Source organism: Syngnathus typhle, linkage group LG15 (genome assembly GCF_033458585.1).
Source record: "Syngnathus typhle isolate RoL2023-S1 ecotype Sweden linkage group LG15, RoL_Styp_1.0, whole genome shotgun sequence".
Classification (NCBI taxonomy): Eukaryota; Metazoa; Chordata; class Actinopteri; order Syngnathiformes; family Syngnathidae; genus Syngnathus; species Syngnathus typhle.
In genome coordinates, this window is record NC_083752.1 from 9,991,502 (window position 1) to 9,997,069 (window position 5,568).

Genomic DNA, 5,568 nt, shown 5'->3' on the forward strand with positions numbered 1-5,568 from the left:
CGCTAGAGTGCGACCCGCAAGTGGGGAGGAACCGTCCACCCAACGCCGGCGCGAGCCGGGGCCGGTGGGGGCCCTACCAAGGCGGGTCATGAGTGCCAGTCGGTCAGTTCGGGAGAAGGGGAGGGTACTCGGAGGCCCGCCGGGAGCAGACGGGGGTCCGGAAGCTGAGGGGGGTGAAGGACGGCGGCCGGGAGCAGACGGCCGTCCCCGGGAGGGGGTGTTCGTTCACGTGCGGACGCCGGGAGCAGGCGGCCGTCACGCGATTCTGCCAACCGTTCCTACCGGCCTGTGTTTAAGGAGGCGGCCGGTCCTCCGTCCTTGGATGGATAAGATTCGCAGATTTTCGCCCGGCCTGTGTTTAAGGAGGCGGCCGGTTCCCTCCTTCCTTCCTTTCTTGGATGTATAACATTCGCAGATTTTCGCCCGGCCGGTGGTTTAAGGAGGCGGCCGGTCCTCCCTCCTTGGATGTATAACATTCGCAGATTTTCGCCCGGCCTATGTTTAGTGAGGCGACCGGTCCTCCCTCCTTGGATGTATAACATTCGCATATTTTCGCCCGGCCGGTGGTTTAAGGAGGCGGCCGGTCCTCCCTCCTTGGATGTATAACATTCGCAGATTTTCGCCCGGCCTATGTTTAGTGAGGCGACCGGTCCTCCGTGGAGAGCGACCCGCAAGTGGGGAGGAACCGTCCACCCAACGCCGGCGCGAGCCGGGGCCGGTGGGGGCCCTACCAAGGCGGGTCTCATTGCCTGTCGGTCAGTTCGGGAGAAGGTGGGGGTACTCGGAGGCCCGCCGGGAGCAGACGGGGGTCCGGAAGGTGAGGGGGTGAAGGACGGCGGTCGGGAGCAGACGGCCGTCCCCGGGAGGGGGTGTTCGTTCACGTGCGGACGCCGGGAGCAGGCGGCCGTCACGCAATTCTGCCAACCGTTCCCACCGGCCTGTGTTTAAGGAGGCGGCCGGTCCTCCACGAGAAGAATTCTGCCAAACGTTCCACCGGCCTGTGTTTAAGGAGGCGGCCGGTCCTCCCCGTCGTTCCGCCGGCTTGTGTTTAAGGAGGCGGCCGGTCCTCCACGAGAAGAATTCTGCCAAACGTTCCACCGGCCTGTGTTTAAGGAGGCGGCCGGTCCTCCCCGTCGTTCCGCCGGCTTGTGTTTAAGGAGGCGGCCGGTCCTCCACTATTCCTTCCTTGGATGGAAAGCATGTAGCACTTTGAAAATTTTCGAGCACTGTGACACTTTGAAAATTTTCGAGAGTTTTTGTACTTAGAAAATTTTTCGCTCTTGCACTTCCAGAGTGCTTTGCGGTAGCTCCTAGGTTCGCTGTCCGAGCATGTGAACACTTTTTGGGGGGGAACACATCGCTAGAGACACCAGCCGCCTGGTTCTCGGGGCCAAAACTTGTGTTCCCCACACTCGTTCTGACTATATTTTGCGATTTGGGGGTAAAGGTAATGAGTACAGTGACTAGGGGGACCAACTCATCGTACTCTGGCGCACCAACAGACCAAAGCTGGTACTGCACTTACCCCTGGTACCCCAACGCCTGGTACCTGACGGGCGAGAGGCTGATTTTTCGCTATTTGCGGCCGACCGAGGGAACCAGACAAAGCGGACACTTTACGGCGCAAGAGCCGTTGGCACTTAGAAATTTTTCGACAAAGTTGGCGCGAGCTCCAGAAGGAGAGGCTGATTTTTCGCTATTTGTGGCCGACCGAGGGAACCAGGCAAAGCGGACACTTTACGGCGCAAGAGCCGTTGGCACTTAGAAATTTTTTGACAAAGTTGGCGCGAGCTCCAGAAGGAGAGGCTGATTTTTCGCTATTTGTGGCCGACCGAGGGAACCAGGCAAAGCGGACACTTTACGGCGCAAGAGCCGTTGGCACTTAGAAAATATTCGCCAAAGTTGGCACGAGCTCCAGAAGGAGAGGCTGATTTTTCGCTATTTGTGGCCGACCGAGGGAACCAGACAAAGCGGACACATTACGGCGCAAGAGCCGTTGGCACTTAGAAAATATTCGCCAAAGTTGGCACGAGCTCCAGAAGGAGAGGCTGATTTTTCGCTATTTGTGGCCGACCGAGGGAACCAGACAAAGCGGACACTTTACGGCGCAAGAGCCGTTGGCACTTGCGCGAGCTCCAGAAGGAGAGGCTGATTTTTCGCTATTTGTGGCCGACCGAGGGAACCAGACAAAGCGGACACATTACGGCGCAAGAGCCGTTGGCACTTAGAAAATATTCGCCAAAGTTGGCACGAGCTCCAGAAGGAGAGGCTGATTTTTCGCTATTTGTGGCCGACCGAGGGAACCAGACAAAGCGGACACTTTACGGCGCAAGAGCCGTTGGCACTTGCGCGAGCTCCAGAAGGAGAGGCTGATTTTTCGCTATTTGTGGCCGACCGAGGGAACCAGACAAAGCGGACACTTTACGGCGCAAGAGCCGTTGGCACTTAGAAAATATTCGCCAAAGTTGGCACGAGCTCCAGAAGGAGAGGCTGATTTTTCGCCGTTTGTGGCCGACCGAGGGAACCAGACAAAGCGGACACTTTACGGCGCAAGAGCCGTTGGCACTTAGGCGAGCTCCAGAAGGAGAGGCTGATTTTTCGCTATTTGTGGCCGACCGAGGGAACCAGGCAAAGCGGACACATTACGGCGCAAGAGCCGTTGGCACTTAGAAAATATTCGCCAAAGTTGGCACGAGCTCCAGAAGGAGAGGCTGATTTTTCGCTATTTGTGGCCGACCGAGGGAACCAGGCAAAGCGGACACTTTACGGCGCAAGAGCCGTTGGCACTTAGAAATTTTTTGACAAAGTTGGCGCGAGCTCCAGAAGGAGAGGCTGGTTTTTCGCTATTTGTGGCCGACCGAGGGAACCAGGCAAAGCGGACACATTACGGCGCAAGAGCCGTTGGCACTTAGGCGAGCTCCAGAAGGAGAGGCTGATTTTTCGCTATTTGTGGCCGACCGAGGGAACCAGGCAAAGCGGACACATTACGGCGCAAGAGCCGTTGGCACTTAGGCGAGCTCCAGAAGGAGAGGCTGGTTTTTCGCTATTTGTGGCCGACCGAGGGAACCAGGCAAAGCGGACACATTACGGCGCAAGAGCCGTTGGCACTTAGGCGAGCTCCAGAAGGAGAGGCTGATTTTTCGCTATTTGTGGCCGACCGAGGGAACCAGGCAAAGCGGACACTTTACGGCGCAAGAGCCGTTGGCACTTAGAAATTTTTTGACAAAGTTGGCGCGAGCTCCAGAAGGAGAGGCTGGTTTTTCGCTATTTGTGGCCGACCGAGGGAACCAGGCAAAGCGGACACATTACGGCGCAAGAGCCGTTGGCACTTAGGCGAGCTCCAGAAGGAGAGGCTGATTTTTCGCCGTTTGTGGCCGACCGAGGGAACCAGGCAAAGCGGACACATTACGGCGCAAGAGCCGTTGGCACTTAGGCGAGCTCCAGAAGGAGAGGCTGGTTTTTCGCTATTTGTGGCCGACCGAGGGAACCAGGCAAAGCGGACACATTACGGCGCAAGAGCCGTTGGCACTTAGGCGAGCTCCAGAAGGAGAGGCTGATTTTTCGCCGTTTGTGGCCGACCGAGGGAACCAGGCAAAGCGGACACATTACGGCGCAAGAGCCGTTGGCACTTAGGCGAGCTCCAGAAGGAGAGGCTGGTTTTTCGCTATTTGTGGCCGACCGAGGGAACCAGGCAAAGCGGACACATTACGGCGCAAGAGCCGTTGGCACTTAGGCGAGCTCCAGAAGGAGAGGCTGATTTTTCGCCGTTTGTGGCCGACCGAGGGAACCAGGCAAAGCGGACACATTACGGCGCAAGAGCCGTTGGCACTTAGGCGAGCTCCAGAAGGAGAGGCTGATTTTTCGCCGTTTGTGGCCGACCGAGGGAACCAGGCAAAGCGGACACATTACGGCGCAAGAGCCGTTGGCACTTAGGCGAGCTCCAGAAGGAGAGGCTGGTTTTTCGCTGTTTGTGGCCGACCGAGGGAACCAGGCAAAGCGGACACATTACGGCGCAAGAGCCGTTGGCACTTAGGCGAGCTCCAGAAGGAGAGGCTGGTTTTTCGCTATTTGTGGCCGACCGAGGGAACCAGGCAAAGCGGACACATTACGGCGCAAGAGCCGTTGGCACTTAGGCGAGCTCCAGAAGGAGAGGCTGGTTTTTCGCCGTTTGTGGCCGACCGAGGGAACCAGGCAAAGCGGACACATTACGGCGCAAGAGCCGTTGGCACTTAGGCGAGCTCCAGAAGGAGAGGCTGGTTTTTCGCTATTTGTGGCCGACCGAGGGAACCAGGCAAAGCGGACACATTACGGCGCAAGAGCCGTTGGCACTTAGGCGAGCTCCAGAAGGAGAGGCTGATTTTTCGCTATTTGTGGCCGACCGAGGGAACCAGGCAAAGCGGACACATTACGGCGCAAGAGCCGTTGGCACTTAGGCGAGCTCCAGAAGGAGAGGCTGGTTTTTCGCCGTTTGTGGCCGACCGAGGGAACCAGGCAAAGCGGACACATTACGGCGCAAGAGCCGTTGGCACTTAGGCGAGCTCCAGAAGGAGAGGCTGGTTTTTCGCTATTTGTGGCCGACCGAGGGAACCAGGCAAAGCGGACACATTACGGCGCAAGAGCCGTTGGCACTTAGGCGAGCTCCAGAAGGAGAGGCTGGTTTTTCGCCGTTTGTGGCCGACCGAGGGAACCAGGCAAAGCGGACACATTACGGCGCAAGAGCCGTTGGCACTTAGGCGAGCTCCAGAAGGAGAGGCTGGTTTTTCGCTATTTGTGGCCGACCGAGGGAACCAGGCAAAGCGGACACATTACGGCGCAAGAGCCGTTGGCACTTAGGCGAGCTCCAGAAGGAGAGGCTGATTTTTCGCTATTTGTGGCCGACCGAGGGAACCAGGCAAAGCGGACACATTACGGCGCAAGAGCCGTTGGCACTTAGGCGAGCTCCAGAAGGAGAGGCTGGTTTTTCGCCGTTTGTGGCCGACCGAGGGAACCAGGCAAAGCGGACACATTACGGCGCAAGAGCCGTTGGCACTTAGGCGAGCTCCAGAAGGAGAGGCTGGTTTTTCGCTATTTGTGGCCGACCGAGGGAACCAGGCAAAGCGGACACATTACGGCGCAAGAGCCGTTGGCACTTAGGCGAGCTCCAGAAGGAGAGGCTGGTTTTTCGCTATTTGTGGCCGACCGAGGGAACCAGGCAAAGCGGACACATTACGGCGCAAGAGCCGTTGGCACTTAGGCGAGCTCCAGAAGGAGAGGCTGATTTTTCGCCGTTCGTGGCCGACCGAGGGAACCAGGCAAAGCGGACACATTACGGCGCAAGAGCCGTTGGCACTTAGAAAATATTCGCCAAAGTTGGCACGAGCTCCAGAATGAGAGGCTGATTTTTCGCCGTTTGTGGCCGACCGAGGGAACCAGGCAAAGCGGACACATTACGGCGCAAGAGCCGTTGGCACTTAGGCGAGCTCCAGAAGGAGAGGCTGATTTTTTCGCTATTTGTGGCCGACCGAGGGAACCAGGCAAAGCGGACACATTACGGCGCAAGAGCCGTTGGCACTTAGAAAATATTCGCCA